Consider the following 16,892-nt stretch of genomic DNA (forward strand, 5'->3'; position numbering starts at 1 on the left):
ATACAAAGAATATCTAGGAAAAAAAAAAAAGACAATCTAATTTTCAAAATTTAACAGAATAAAATAAGCAAGAAGAAATAAAAATTTCTTTCTTATGGAAAAAATACAAGAGATCAATAAAACATGAAGAGTAAAACATGAAGATACTGAACTTCAGCAGTAATGAGGGAAATACAAAATACAATATAACACAATTTTCCTTCTATCACTGAAAAAGTTGGGAAATATCACATGCTGGTGAAGATGTGGAGAAACAAGGTCACTTACACACTAGTGGCCAAAACATAAATTAAGAAGTCAGTCTGACAATATCTAATAAATATAATAATCATATATTTCCTATATGATTTTTCCCTATAAAACCCTCTTCCTGATACTTCACATAAAGGAACATATAAAAGAACATTCACTGTATCTGCGTTTGTAATGCAAAGGACAAAACCTAAAGGTCCATTAATAGCTAGCTAAACAAACTAGAATATCCATATAACGGATGATTATGTTGCTGTGAAAAGAAGTATATCTAACAGACTCAAAGACATATCGTAGTTAAGTTTTCCCAAAGTCACAGTATGAGGCTACTCACATAATCATAAACACAGAAAACTAGACGGTAAAAGCACAGGGAAAAAAAAAGTACAGAAAAAGGCTTTACAAGGACACTCATCAAGTTCAAAACTGGTCCTTATCTCCCTTTTTGCTTCTCTTTAAATGAATTTTTATTGAAGTATAGTTGATTTATTAATACAACATTGTGTTAGTCACTGCTATACACTGTAAAATGATTCAGTTATACATATACATGCATTCTTTTTTTTTTTTTTTTTAATTCTTTTCCATTATGGTTTACCTCAGGATACTGAATATAGTTCTCTGTGCTATAAGGAATACTTGGTTGCTTATCTGCTCCTTATCTATAGAGGTGAAGAGGATCAGAATTAGGGGCAGTATAAGAAGGAATTATCATACTCGAAATGTCTTAGCTTTTAAATAAAAATTTATGCATGTATTTATATAAATTAAAACACTATAATTTTTTTTAAACTTATTATAATTTTTTAAAAGAAAAAGCAAGGTTCTAAACCTTATGTCCAACAATCTTGTTCATTCATAAAATGTGAACATGTCCATACATAATAATAATAGATACATACATTTATAAAATTATTGAACCCATATCTCCTGCACTGGCATATGGGTTCATTACCACTGAGCTACTAGGGCTTCCCTTTATAGTGAACAATTAATTATAACTTAACTTCTCTTCCAAGAACAAATACTAAAGCAAAGGTGGCGCAGTGGTCAAGAATCTGCCTGCTAATGCTGGAGACACAAGAGACAAGGGTTGGGAAGGGTCGATCCTTGCCCAAATTAAACCAAAGGCCTATAAAAACAGAAGTGGGCAGAAGAAAGACCCATCCCTGAAACACATTAAACTAAGAAACCTGAGGCTACTTTAGGACAGCCAAAGCAGATAATGCTCAAGCTGACTTTGTCTAAAATAATGGTACACTTCAGAGACTGCCAGTCATTTAATCAGCCACAGTCCAACTTCAGCCGTAGTAAATAAAAGCTACAAGAAGGTTTACAGAGCTTATTTTTGGTTGTTTTTTTGTTAGTCGCTTAGTGGTGAACAACTCTTTGTGACGCTATGGACTGCAGCCCACCAGGCTCCTCTGTCCATGGGATTTCCCAGGCAAGAATACTGGGGTGGGCTGCCATTTCGTCCTCCAGGGGAATCTTCCTAACCCAGGGATTGAACCTGTGTCTCTTGCATCTCCTGCACTGGCAGATGGGTTCTGCCATAGCGCCACCAGGGAATTTTTGGTTAAATTATACTTAAGATTTAAATTTGATCATTTCCTTTCTAGTACCACTGGCATTAAGCAAAACAACCTACTTACAAAAACTATTTGGCTGGCTATGCACCTTCAACCTGAATGTGTATCCAGGCCTAATTTCACAAGAGAAAAACATTATTTCCATTTAAGATAATGTGGAGCATATATATTTTCCCCTGGCTCCCAGCCTAATGCTAAACTGAATCCTGTCATTTTCATTTTGTTAATTCATCTCTGAAATAATACTGTTACTAGAAATACTGACAAGTCACTTGACAACAGTCAGGATATGTAAAACCTAGAAAAATAAAGCTGGATCCTAGGTAGGTGTGTAGTACTGTTAAGACTAGAAAGGTAATGTTATGAATTATCACACATTTCATATGAACATGTATTTGATAGATGTTAGAAGGGTCAGAGGGGCTTTCCTGGTAGCTCAGCTGCAATGCAGGAGACACCGGTTCGATTCCTGGATCGGGAAGATCCCCTGGAGAAGGGATAGGCTACCCACTCCAGTATTCTTGGGCTTCCCTGGTGGCTCAGCTGATAAAGAATCCCCTGCAGTGTGGGAGAACTAGGTTCGATCCCTGGGTTGGGAAGCTCCCCTGGAGAAGGGTCAGAAAGATCTTGGCCATAACTCCAGAACACCTTGCACTTTACGGATGGGATTATTTTTAATGCAAATTTCAAATTATTGAAATAAATAATTTAAACACTCTTCTTGTTTCTTAGTATTCTTCCTGATATCAATCTTTTATTCTATTAAGCCTAGTTGATCTTTGACCTAGAAATGTATGTTTATTCATAAAATACTGTATCCTGAATTGTTATTATTTTTCACTCAACAGTGGTATATTGTTTATTACATAGGTATCTAAAAGGAATTTATGACTTGGTAGGGTTTATACAGAATCTTTGTTCACAGTTGTTTAAGAGTTACTTAAGTTGGCTAGTAAACCAAAGAACAGGTTCAATGTCCACGCTTTCCAGTTCACATGAAATTAACTCTGCTCAATTCTTTGGCCACAAATTTAGTGTTAATCAATCCTAACCAAACATCTTATAAATACCTGCTATGGATCAAAAGAGTAACTAACAATGGGTAAATTTTTCAAAACAACCCATTTTCAGTTGGCATGCCCTACAGGCACATATAGGAGACTTCAAGTCAACTGGATGGATTAAAGTTCTGGCTTTTAAATACTTAGCAATTTAATGTGGGAAATGACAGCCTTTCAGAGCATCTGCTTTCTTATCGATAAAACAGCAGAAAAATATCCTCTACCTACTACATGAGACTTTTTTCTAAGTCCAAATGAAATCATAAATGGGAACATGTTCTTTAATGTGTAAAACACTGTATTAAGCTGTCATAGGGCTTCCCTGGTGGCTCAGAGGTTAAAGCGTCTGCCTCCAATGCAGGAGACCCGGGTTCGATCCCTGGGTCGGGAAGATTCCCCTGGAGAAGGAAATGATAACCCACTCCAGTATTCTTGCCTGGAGAATCCCATGGACGGAGAAGCCTGATAGGCTACAGTCCATGGGGTCACAAAGAATCAGTCGGACACGACTGAGCAACTTCACTTTCACCTTTAAGATAGTTCAAAATATCTGTCCTAGTGAAAGCAAGTTAGCAGGATGCCCTCCATATACAAGGGTCAGCATTTTTCAATCCTTTATAAATTCCTTAAAAATATTTATTATTTGCCTTAAAAACAAATGGAACAGTATGTGTATAACTACTTACTATATAATGAATTCCTGGAATTACTGGTGGAAGTGTTATTTTCCTGTTACTAGTTTTCTTTCTATTTTTTAAAATGTATTAAATTTTTAATTGAAGGATAACTGCTTTACAGAATTTTGTTGTTTTCTGTCCAACGTCAACATGAATCAGCCATAAGTATACATATGTCCCCTCCCTCTTGAACCTCTCTCCCATTTCCCTCCCCATCCCACTCCTCTAGGTTGATACAGAGCCCCGGTCTGAGCTGCCCAAGACCAAGAGCAAACTCCCTATCTATTTTACATATGGTAATGAAAGTTTCCAGGTTACTTTTTCCATACAATCTTACCCTCTCCTCCCCTCTCCCCATGTCCACTCTTCTTCTAACCTTGATTAATTTCTGCTTAAACTTCTGAGAAATGTCCAGCTTTAGAGAAAAGCAGTTACTCTGATTAGCTCTCTCTTTAGTAATCCTACTACTCTGTTTCCCAAGAAATAAAATTGTTTCTTCTAACTCTCCCATATAGCTAACACTGCCGGAACCCACTAAATTATTTTTCTCATGCAGTTTTCTTCCTATGTAGATTACAAACTCCCTGAGGAAGAGAAGTTGCTTTGGAGCAGCTGTGCATTTCTAACACCTATCAGTATTTAACACATACTCAGTTCAGTTCAGTTCAGTCGCTCAGTCGTGTCCGACTCTTTACGACCCCATGGACTGCAGCACGCCAGGCCTCCCTGTTCATCACCAACTCCCGGAGTTCACCCAGACTCACGTCCATGGAGTCAGTGATGCCATCCAGCCATCTCATTCTCTGTCGTCCCCTTCTCCTCCTGCCCCCAACCCCTCCCAGCATCAGAGTCTTTTCCAATGAGTCAACTCTTCACATGAGATGGCCAAAGTACTGGAGTTTCAGCTTCAGCATCATTCCCTCCAAAGAAATCCCAGGGCTCATTTCTTTCAGAATGGACTGGTTGGATCTCCTTGCAGTCCAAGGGACTCTCAAGAGTCTTCTCCAACACCACAGTTCAAAAGCATCAGTTCTTTGGCGCTCAGCCTTCTTCACAGTCCAACTCTCACATCCATACATGACCACAGGGAAAACCATAGCCTTGACTAGACGGGCCTTTGTTGGCTAAGTAATGTCTCTGCTTTTGAATATGCTATCTAGGTTGGTCATAACTTTCCTTCCAAGGAGTAAGCGTCTTTTAATTTCACGGCTGCAGTCAACCATCTGCAGTGATTTTGGAGCCCCCAAAAATAAAGTCTGACACTGTTTCCACTGTTTCCCCATCTATTTCCCATGAAGTGATAGGACAGGATGCCATGATCTTCATTTTCTGAATGTTGAGCTTTAAGCCAACTTTTTCACTCTTCACTTTCACTTTCATCAAGAGGCTTTTTAGTTCCTCTTCACTTTCTGCCATAAGGGTGGTGTCATCTGCTTATCTGACGTTATTGATATTTCTCCCGGCAATCTTGATTTTAGTTTGTGTTTCTTCCAGTCCAGCGTTTCTCATAATGTACTCTGCATATAAGTTAAATAAGCAGGGTGATAATATACAGCCTGACGTACTCCTTTTCCTATTTGGAACCAGTCTGTTGTTCCATGTCCAGCTCTAACTGTTGCTTCCTGACCTGCATATAGGTTTCTCAAGAGGCAGGTCAGGTGGTCTGGTAGTCCCATCTCTTTCAGAATTTTCCACAGTTTATTGTAATCCACACAGTCAAAGGCTTTGGCATAGTCAATAAAGCAGAAGTAGATGTTTTTCTGGAACTCTCTTGCTTTTTCCATGATCCAGCGGATGTTGGCAATTTGATCTCTGGTTCCTCTGCCTTTTCTAAAACCAGCTTGAACATCTGCAAGTTCACGGTTCACGTATTGCTGAAGCCTGGGTTGGAGAATTTTGAGCATTACTTTACTAGTGTGTGAGATGAGTGCAATTGTGTGGTAGTTTGAACCTTCTTTGGCATTGCCTTTCTTTGGGATTGGAATGAAAACTGACCTTTTCCAGTCCTGTGGCCACTGCTAAGTTTTCCAGATTTGCTAGCATATTGAGTGCAGCACTTTCACAGCATCATCTTTCAGGATTTGAAATAGCTCACCTGGAATTCCATCACCTCCACTAGCTTTGATCGTAGTGATGCTTTCTAACGCCCACTTGACTTCACATTCCAGAATGTCTGGCTCTAGATGAGTGATCACACCATCGTGATTATCTGGGTCATGAAGATCTTTTTTGTACAGTTCTTCTGTGTATTCTTGCCACCGCTTTCTTAATATCTTCTGCTTCTGTTAGGTCCATACCATTTTGAGCCCATCTTTGCATGAAATGTTCCCTTGGTATCTCTAATTTTCTTCAAGAGATTTCTAGTCTTTCCCATTCTGTTGTTTTCCTCTATTTCTTTGCACTGATTGCTGAGGAAGGCTTTCTTATCTCTTCTTGCTATTCTTTGGAACTCTGCATTCAGATGCTTATATCTTTCCTTTTCTCCTTTGCTTTTGGCTTCTCTTCTTTTCACAGCTATTTGTAAGGTCTCCCCAGACAGCCATTTTGCTTTTTTGCATTTCTTTTCCATGGTGATGGTCTTGATCCCTGTCTCCTGTACAATACCACGAACCTCAGTCCATAGTTCATCAGGCACTTTATCAGATCTAGGCCCTTAAATCTATTTCTCACTTCCACTGTTTAATCATAAGGGATTTGATTTAGGTCATACCTGAATGGTCTAGTGGTTTTCCCTACTTTCTTCAATTTCAGTCTGAATTTGGTAATTAAGGAGTTCATGATCTAAGCCACAGTCAGCTCCTGGTCTTGTTTTTGCTGACTGTATAGAGCTTCTCCATCTTTGGCTGCAAAGAATATAATCAATCTGATTTCGGTGTTGACCATCTGCTGATGTCCATGTGTAGAGTCTTCTCTTGTGTTGTTGGAAGAGGGTGTTTGCTATGACCAGTGTATTTTCTTGGCAAAACTCTATTACTAATGCTAAATAAAATTTAAACAGAACTGAACTCCTACCAACAGCATGCCCTGGTTTTCTAGACTGAGAATTTCTGTGCCCCAGACAAGGTCAGATTAGCTTTGTTGAGTTCCCAGATATATTTGTTCTTGGTAGTTTGAGAGGCTGTAGCGTGGTATGATGGTTTCATTAGTATAACTGAATGTGTTTCAGTTGTAAAATGTGCAAGTTGTAAAATAACCGTATTTTAGGTGCTATACATTAGCTACTGCTCTTGCTTCTAGGGCTAAAACATCTAGGACAGGACAGAAACCTGAAAAGAGCTATTGGTTTTATGATGGCAAATCCGTGATATGTAAACTGATTTCCCTATGGAGTTCAAGTTGTAAATACAAATTAACTTAGTATTCTTTCAAGGGATTAGTATTGTACAAAAAACTTCACTGGTGAGTCTAAATGTCTAATTCAGATTGCTACTTATTTATCTCTACTGTGCAATTCGGTTGCCATAAATTAAATCCAGTTTCATTTATTCCTCCTTAACGCTGTCCATTTAAGTCACAGAGTATTATTTTAGGGGCTTCCTGGTGGCTCAGTGGTAAAGAATCCCTCTGCAAATGAAGGAGACACGGGTTCAGTGCCTGGCCCAGGAAGATCCTACAGGCTGAGGAGCAACTAAGCCCGTTTGCCACATCTATCCAGCCTGTGCTCTAGAGCCCAGGAACCACAACTGTCGAGCCACATCTCCTGAAGCCTGCACATCACAACTGGAGAGCAGCCCCTGCCCACCACAACCAGAGAAAAGCCTGTGTAGCACGGAAGACCCAGCATAGCCAAAAATAAATTTTTTTTTAAAGTAAGAGTTTTAGGTTTAATCTTTTTTGTTTCAACAGAGGTATAATGGGCATAAAACACTGTATTAATCCAGTTTGTAATAAGGTAGGGAAATAGATACTGGAAACGTTATTTAAGAGCTGTAAAGACAGAGAAGTTTTCCCCAGTGTGCAGTGTGGGTTTACAGTAGTGCAAAGAGAAGGTCCCTTGAGTTCTTCACTCCTATATTTAGGCCAGATTTTTCTGTCTGGACCAGAAACTGATGTGCTCAGATGAAATTTATGTCATTTAGGGCCTTTAATCCACCTTTTGAGGCAAATAATCTAAATACAATTATTCTTTCTTAAAGAATGTGTTGACCTCGGTAAAATTGCATTTTTTGTTGTTGTGTAGATCTAGATTTGGGAAGCTGCTTTTGTATAACTCCAGTCAGCTGTGACTAAGAATACTGAATATTAAGTCCCTTTTCTTCCTGAAGTTACCATTCATGATAATGTGTTAGGAATGTTACATTATTAAATAAATGCTTCAACTTATGCAAGGACACTTCCAAAATATATCAGGTTTCCTTCCTACAAATGGGCTGCAGAAACAAGCTATGATGTGATTTTTGCAACAGAAGTGTCTTTATATGAAGGCATGTAAATAACTTTCAAAAAAAACTGATAAGGATGAGTGTGGGGAAAGGGTATTAGCAATGCAGTGCTCTTAAAAATAAATAAATAAATGCATCTCTACATACTTGTCCATGTTCAGTCATGCCATAGCTTTATTTTCTACAAACCAGAAAAGGAAGAATGACCAGTTTCTTGGGTAAAAGCTGACTGTTTTAAATGTCAACTTACAATTTGGTTCCAGATTCTCATCTTAGGAGACATTTACCCACATCTGCCTAACAGTGAACACAATAATGGTTACAGTATAAACTCCATATAAACATCATCAAATTATTACTGATTAAACTTCATAGGTTCAACTACACTGATTAAAATTCATAGGTGTTCCTGTCCAATAAACCCAACGTATAATATTGAATCCGGTGAAAAGAAATCATTAGTTACATTCTTTCCTTTATAATACTTTTTCCTTTAAATAGTATATTCCTTTAAAGCATTTAAAACAATGATTTACGAAGTCTACTCAAAACCACTTTCACTCCAGAAAGTAATATCATAATAGGCATCATTTATTGAGCCTTTATCATACAACAGATCATGCACAATGTTTGCTCAATGTTATAAAAACATCATAGAATTTAATCTTTATTACCCAGTGTAGTAGGTTTTATACCCATTTTTTAGATATTGAAAATTTGAGAATTTGAGAGATTAAATGACTTGTCTTAGGTCATACAGGGCTTCTTCCCACATGGCTCAGTGGTAAAGAATGCGCCTGCCAATGCAGGAGACCCTGGTTTGATCTCTGGGTCGAGAAGATCCCCTGGGGGAGAAAACGGCAACCCACTCCAATAATCTTGCCTGGAGAATCCCGTGGACAGAAGAGCCTGGTGAGACACAGTTCATGGGGTCACAAAGAGTCAGACACAACTGAGCAACCAAGCACACATGCACACTAAGGTCATACAGATGGTACATGGCAAAGCCAGGGTACAAACTCAGACTTAAAGCTAATGCTTTTAAATAGGTTCTCTTTATACAAGTATATAAATTCCAAAAATATTAAAAAGTGAATCGTAACACATTAAACTCCAGGATATCACACAATCATACCTATTCTTCACTCCTTGGCAAAAATCATTCAGACAAATATACCGTATCTGATGCTATTAAAGTGCTGCACTCAATATGTCAGCAAATTTGGAAAACTCAGCAATGGCCACATGACTGGAAAAGGTCAATCCTCATCCCAATTCCCAAGAAGGGCAGTACTAAAGAATGTTCAAACCACTGAACAATTACACTCATTTCCTATGCTAATAAGGCTATGCTCAAAATCCTCCAAGGTAGGCTTCAGCATTATGTGAACTGAGAACTTTCAGATGTTCAAGCTGGGTTTAGGAACAGGAACCAGAGATCAAATTGCCAACATTCGCTGAATCATACAGAAAGCAAGAGAATTCCAGAAAAACATCTACCTCTGTTTCACTGACTACACTAAAGCCTTTGACTGTGTGGATCATAACAAACTGTGAAAGTGAAAGTCAAGTCGCTCAGTCGTATCCGACTCTTTGCGACCCCATGGACTGTAGCCTATCAGGCTTCTCCGTCCATGGGATTCTCCATGGCAAGAATACTGGAGTGGGTTACCATTTCCTTCTCCAGCGGATCTTCCCAACCCAGGGATCGAACCCGGGTCTCCCGCATTGGAGGCAGATGCTTTAACCTCTGAGCCACCAGGGAAGCCCCTATAACAAACTGTGGAAAAGTCTTCAAGAGATGGGAATACCAGACCACCTTACCTATCTCCTGAGAAACCTGTATGCGGGTCAAGAAGCAACAGTTAGAACCCTGTATGGAACAACTAACTGGTTCAGGATTGAGAAAGGAGTACGACAAGGCTGTTTATTGTCATCCTGTTTATTTAACTTACATGCAGAGCACATCATGCAAAATGCTGGGCTGGATGAAGCACACACAAGCCGGAATCAAGACTGCCGGGAGAAACATCAACCTCAGATATGCAGATGATACCACTCTAATGGCAGAGAGCAAAAAGGAACTAGAGTCTCTTGATGAGGGTGAAGGAGGAGAGTGAAAAAATCAGCTTAAAACTGAACACTCAAAAAACTAAGATCATGGCATCTGGTCCCATCACTTTATGGTAAATAGAAGGGGAAGAGGTGGAAGCAGCAACAGATTTCCTCTTTTTAGGCTATAAAATCGCTGTGGATGATGACTGCATTAGAAGATGATTACTTCTTGGCAGGAAAGCTATGACAAACCCAGACAGTGTGTTAAAAAGAAAAGGCATCACTTTGCTGACAAAGGTCCATATAGTCAAGGCTATGATCTTTCCAGTCGTCATGTACGGATGTGAAAGATGGACAATAAAGAAAGCAGAGCGACAAAGAGCTGATGCTTTCGAACTGTGGTGCTAGAGAAGACTCTTGAGAGTCCCTTGGAAAACAAGGAGATCAAACCAGTCAATCTTAAAGGAAATCAATCCTGAACACTCTTTGGAAGGACTACTGCTAAAGCTGAAGCTTCAATACTTTGGCCACCTGATCCACACAGCTGATTCATTGGAAAAGACCCTGAAAATAGGAAAGACTGAAGGCAAAAGGAGAAGAGGGCAACAGAGGATGAGATGGTTGGATGGTATACCGATTCATTGGACATGAACTTGGACAAACTCTGGGAAATAGAGTCGGACAAGACTTGGTGACTGAACAACAACCATATCTGTAAACAGATATACACGTATAGGTTCAGAGGGGCTTCCCTGATGACTCAGTGGTAAAGAATCCACCTGCCAATGCAGGAGGCACACGTTTGATCCTCGATCTGAGAAGACCCCACATGCTGCAGAGCAACCAAGCTCCAGTAACACAACTATTAAGCCTGTGCTCTAGAGACTCAGTTCAGTTTAGTCACTCAGTCATGTCCAACTCTTTGCAGCCCCATGAATCGCAGCACGCCAGGTCTCCCTGTCCATCTCCAACTCCCAGAGTTCACCCAAACTCATGTGCATCGAGTCGATGACGCCATCCAGTCATCTCATCCTCTGTCGTCCCCTCCTCCTCCTAGAGTCTAGGAGCCTCAACTACTGAGCCCATGTGCTGAGACTGCTGAAGCCCATGCCCTAAGTCCAGGCTCTTTCCATGCAAGAGAAGCCACTGCTGGCTGCAACTAGAGAAAAGCCCACATAGCAACAAAGACTCAGCACAGCCAAAAATGAAATAAAGTGTATATAAAATAAAGAATATTTATATATAATAGTATTTAATAAATAAATATAAGGTCAGGTCACAAAGGCTGTTTTGTGTTTACTGTAATAGAAACAAATATAAGAACACTGGCAATAAACTGAATATCTAATTTCCAACTCACAGCAACCTGGGGGATTTATTTAGAGAGAATCATACAATCTCCATGCTAGAAGGAACCTTAGAGTTGAGACAACGGAGGTACAGAGAGACAATCTACCCTCAGGCACACAGATACACATGTATATGTGTATATAAAACACTTATGGCAAGTGTTTCCTAGTTAAGAAATTATTCCTTTCTATAAAACCCTAAAGATGTCATCTTAATGTTTTCATTCTCTCCTTACTCAAATTAACTTCAAAATTAGAACATTAAAATATGTAGATGATCTGGCTCAAAAAATAAGATGACAAAAAAAGGATAACATATTCCAACAGAGAACTGTAGCTAACTAACATTTATACTTAACATTACATTGTTAATTTTCAAGGAACTATAAATCTCTTCTCTTTTTCTTCACCCCACCCATCTGAACAAAGCAAAAAAGACAAAAAATAAAACAAACCTGGCTCTTTGTTGGTAACTGCAATTCAGAATAAAAGCAGTTGGCAATGACCTTCCCTAGAGGGAAGAGGTATTCTACATTTAAAAGCCTGCTCTAATCTAGAAATTTTACTGCTTTCTTTTTGCCTGTCCCTCCTGTCACATAAATTCTCTCATTCTGCATACAGTAAAACAAACTCAAAGCCACTCAGAATAGCCATGCTGCTGCTAAGTCACTTCAGTCGTGTCCGACTCTGTGCGACCCCATAGACAGCAGCCCACCAGGCTCCTCTGTCCCTGGGATTCTCCAGGCAAGAACACTGGAGTGGGTTGCCATTTCCTTCTCCAAAAATAGCCATAGACTTCCCTGGTGGCTCAGATGGTAAAGTGTCCGCCTACAATGCGGGAGACCTGGGTTCAATCCCTGGGTCAGGAAGATCCCCTGGAGAAGGAAATGGCAACCGACTCCAGTACTCTTGCCTGGAAAATCCCGCAGATGGAAGAGCCTGGTAGGCTACAGTCCGTGGGGCTGCGAAGAGTCGGACACAACTGAGCGACTTCACCTTACCTCACCTTATGGCATATTCTTACTATTGCAAATTACAAGTAAGAAACTGAGAATGCTTTTCCGTTTTTACTTTTAAATGATTGTGAAATTATATCTGCCTGCATACTTTGGTTGATCAGAAAGTTTCGCTCACCAGCAAATATCATAACAGGTGGTATATCTGATAATATAAAATTGGGCAGGCATTTGATATATTGCCTATCTTCACCTCATTAGATAGGACTTGTGTCTTAGCACCAAAGTAATGCATAAGATCAATATACTATTTACTTTCACAGTGTTCTATTTCCCTTTTTTAGTTTTTACTAGAAATTCCTGGGATCTAGGACAAAAATGACAGAAGACACAGCCAATATCTGTTTCATAACTGATAATCCTTGTCTACCACGTTTTATAAATAGGTGACTTTTACTTCATAGAAACTTAAAAGCAAAATGGATTAAATTAATTATATTTCCACCTGATTACAACTGTCAAATATGAGGCTTAATAAAGACAACAAAATATCATAAAATCAAATTAGAGGAAATATGATTAGGGAATAAAGAGATTACTTACCTATAGCTTTAAATCACATGCCTGCTAAATAGTTATTTGATATGTGCTGAAAATAACTAGCCAGCAGTACCACTCTTTTAACAGAAATAGTCTTCAAGAGCTAATGCAAATCTGTTTTGGATTTATTGCATTTAAATACATATATTTGTTAACGTTATATAATTAAGCCACATGAATCAAGCACAAATACTACTGCGCAGTTCAATACTACCACCTACTGTTAGTGGCTATTATCAAGTTAAAATCTTTTTATCAAATGGGTCCCAGTGCATTAAGATATAAAACCACCAGTTGGAAAAAAAACAAACCACGTTGGATGCCTTCATTTTTCTGAGGCGATTTTTGGGTGGGGGTCTGATCTAAGAATTTATGAAGTCTGGGATATTAACTAGGAAAACAGTGTAAAGGCAACTATGCACAAGAAGCTAAATTTGGTCAGTTTAAGGGCATTCTTTCTTCTTCCTCCCTCCCTTGGATTTTCCTAGTGTAACGGAATATTTTATTTTGGACATCTAAAAATACCCTTGCAAAACCACAGTACTAGTTAGATTACTGAAATTTTTAATTTAGTTTCCAATCTGTCACCAGTTGAGAAACAGTAATCTAAGGGCTAGGAATTTAAAAAGTACTCGTTAATCTGCAAGAAAAATAATACCAAAATTTGAAAAGACACAACTCTGAAGATGAAAATAGAAGGATTTTTAAAATTAAGATTAAAAAACAACACCAACAGCTAAAAACTGACAAATGGCCTAGAACATGAAGACATGACTTTAAAAGTGTGGATACTTCTAACAGAAATACTGCTTTAATGAATGAAAATCTTCAATGTAGAAATAGATTACATCTTATAATGAAGGACTTAAATATCAACCATACATTTTGTAAAGTCTCTGCCAAGTTAAAAAAATTTAATGACTTAATGGATTAAGCACAATTTCCAGTACCTAGCTGTTTATCTTATGTATACTGAAGCAAGATACAAACATGTTTATTTTTAAGTAATGAGTGAACACAATATAAGTACATGACACAATGTACTGTGCTTCAAAAGCACCTATGATTGTAAAATAAACATCAGTAACACTATTCGAAAAAGAACAGATTGTCTGAATGAGCCCAAAAAGCACACTTCTGATTTCGATTTTCTATAGTAATGTTGGTGCCGCTGCTGCTGCTAAGTCGCTTCAGTCGTGTCCGACTCTGTGCGACCTCATAGACAGAAGCCCACCAGGCTCTGCCATCCCTGGGATTCTCCAGGCAAGAACACTAGAGTGGGTTGCCATTTACTACTGTTAGGTAATAGGTAATTGCTTTCAAACTAATCTCTAAAGTGTTAAAAACAAAATTCCTTACTTTTACTAGTTCTCTTCCCATTCATTGCAATGCCTTTCAAATAGAGTGAAACAAATGACTCTGACCCACTGGAAAATATACACAACATTTTCCACATGTACCAACTTGGAAAATACGGTTATTTACTATGCAGAATGTTCTTTAGATTAGAAGATAAAACCTTAAGGGAAAAAAGGGTCATTACTGCAGTCTTAACTAAACTGTGTGACTGAGCCTACAAACTTTAACAAATACTGAAGTGGCTATTTCAGAAGAAATGACCAAGGTCAGCTTTCAATAAAAAATTAGATTCATAGGATCTGGAATAAATGGAACCTCAGTAATTGATTTTAACTTCTTTTTCTTACAGAGGAGGTAAATGACCAAACCGGAGAAGTGAAAGAGATGACCAACGCTATAGTCAGTTGGTTGACAAAAATCAATATTAACTAAATCAAGTTCTGGTAACTCCCAATGAAGTATGTTCTTTCTACCACAAAACAGTTTATGATTTTTCTTATTTTGGACAAACTGAAGAAGTAAAATGAAGCAGGTAAAGAAATATTACAACCTAATCAAGCAAACTTTAGTATTATAGATTCATCAGAGCAACAGCGATGTGTAATGAAAAAAATAAATAAAATGATGCCCAGTGTTCCAAAATACCCAAACTGGAACTTATCACTTCCTAACTATATGAGTCTTAACTTCTCTAGGCACTGATTAAACTGTAAAATAGTATGAGAATGTCAGTGAATGTTACTACTATACTTTTCTTAGGTTATACTTTTTAATAAATCCAAATAAGATAGAATTTTCCTCCAACAGTACTACATTCTTATAATGGAGCTAACTAAGAGTATGACAAAGTGGAGAGGCTTAACTGAAAAAAATCTAAACTTGGATTCAAGGGCTAGCCAGACACGTGTCTGTCATTAATGTCACTATGTTAAGATAGTACTAGTTACAGTGCTTAAAATGAAGGGCAGCTATATTCTCTCAATAGCAAAGCAAAATAAAACATGCTGGATAAAGAACTTCAGAAAAGCTCTTTTTCACATTTTATGAGCTTGTATGCTATGTAATGCTAAAAACAGACCAGAATGATAGAGTGGAGTAAAAAAAAAAAATGCAGATTGGAATCTTGGCTTCCCAATGTACTAGCTGTGCAACTTGAATACTTGTCAGGCCCTAGCTTTCCTCAAAATAGAATTGTGAAAATTAGAAGTAACAGAGGTAAAAACATCTAGCCCAGTGCACCTGACATACAGGACACACTGAATAACCATTTTTAAATTTGAAAGGTAATTATCAAAAGTTGCCACAAAACAAAGTGTACTATAAGTAATATACAAGTATTTGAATGAGTTTCAATTAATAGACTAAAACAATTTAGTATACATTATTTTAACTTATAAGCGTTATTAGTGTGTAATCTAATGCCAAAGTGACACAACAAAAACAATTTTCACATCTGCATATCTTTTTTAAACTCTTTTATCCAACAGTCATCTACTTGGCTATTTCACAGGATGCTATACAGCTGCCTAATAGGTAGTCTTCTCCTCCGATTTAACTTAAAAAAATATTTTGTTTTGCTTTTTACCGTTCTAACTGAGTGTGAGATGTAAAGTGTGTGGCCGGCACTTAACAACATCCAAAAGCATAATACACAAGAATATTCCCTATAAAAACACTTTAAATAATTAAACAAAAAAGTTTTAGTTATCCCCCCCAAAAAAGTGGCCAAGCAAAAGAAAATAATCTTTCACGTTTTGTATTAACCATTGCTAACTTGAAATCAGTTGTTATATATTTGCTACAGAAATTTCCTACACTCAGAAAAATCCTCAAAGCTACATACTTAAAATTGTAAAATTATCACTCTTTTAAAAACCTCCTGAGATTTTGAGAATTAAAAAAATGTGATGTAAATTTTTAGATACTGAAAGCCTGTTTATCTTATCTACATCTTTTATCCACTGAAAGTAAATATTTTAAATGTTTTCAATGTATTAGCAATAAGTGTATTATTTCATGAGAGACCAAATAGTTTATTGTTTTATTATTTGTGAATTAGGTCATTAAGGGGTACATGATTTAAAAAAATACTCAGATAATGAAACTCATTAACAGGTATCATTTGCAGTTCCTTCTCATTTGTATTCCAGCATGAACACTTCCATGGGGTCATGAAGAGTCAGATACTGACTTGGAGAATGAACAACAACAAAAATTAACACTTCACATCATAGTAAGAGTAGCTTTTTGTTTACAAATAAACATTTTAATCACAAACACTGTAGAAGGAGTGGTGTTCCCTCCCTCATTGTTCTTCTCAGACATTTTCAGAAAACTTTGGTTCCCAGTTAATACCAATCAACACAAACAGATATGCTTAATAAAGCAATACATTTTCTTATTATTTTAGAACCACCAGTACAGATAAACTACAAATTAAAATATAAGTATAAAAACAGGATATAGTGATACAATTTTAAAGCACAAACTACAAAAGAACTCTTTCCAACAATCACTCACACAACCTAAAAGTGAATAGCAAAATGATAAAGAACTGACTGCAATGGCAAAAGGCTATCCTCCACTCAATTCTTCAGTATTTGGGTTTCCCT

General features: G+C 37.6%; 1 protein-coding gene and 2 non-coding genes across 4 annotated transcripts in view; 1 reads left to right on the forward strand and 2 right to left on the reverse strand.

Moving 5' to 3' along the window:
- FBXL20 (F-box and leucine rich repeat protein 20) overlaps window positions 1-16,892 on the reverse strand; it is a 99,574-nt gene that overhangs the window by 80,144 nt on the left and 2,538 nt on the right. The gene's annotated exons all lie outside the window — the stretch shown is intronic.
- On the forward strand, window positions 3,222-3,293 carry TRNAW-CCA (transfer RNA tryptophan (anticodon CCA)). Its single transcript has one exon. It is a non-coding gene; the product is annotated as a tRNA-Trp (tRNA).
- Window positions 9,655-9,726, reverse strand: TRNAW-CCA (transfer RNA tryptophan (anticodon CCA)). Its single transcript has one exon. It is a non-coding gene; the product is annotated as a tRNA-Trp (tRNA).

The sequence above is a fragment of the Bos mutus genome, chromosome 19 (assembly GCF_027580195.1).
Source record: "Bos mutus isolate GX-2022 chromosome 19, NWIPB_WYAK_1.1, whole genome shotgun sequence".
NCBI classification, from domain to species: Eukaryota; Metazoa; Chordata; class Mammalia; order Artiodactyla; family Bovidae; genus Bos; species Bos mutus.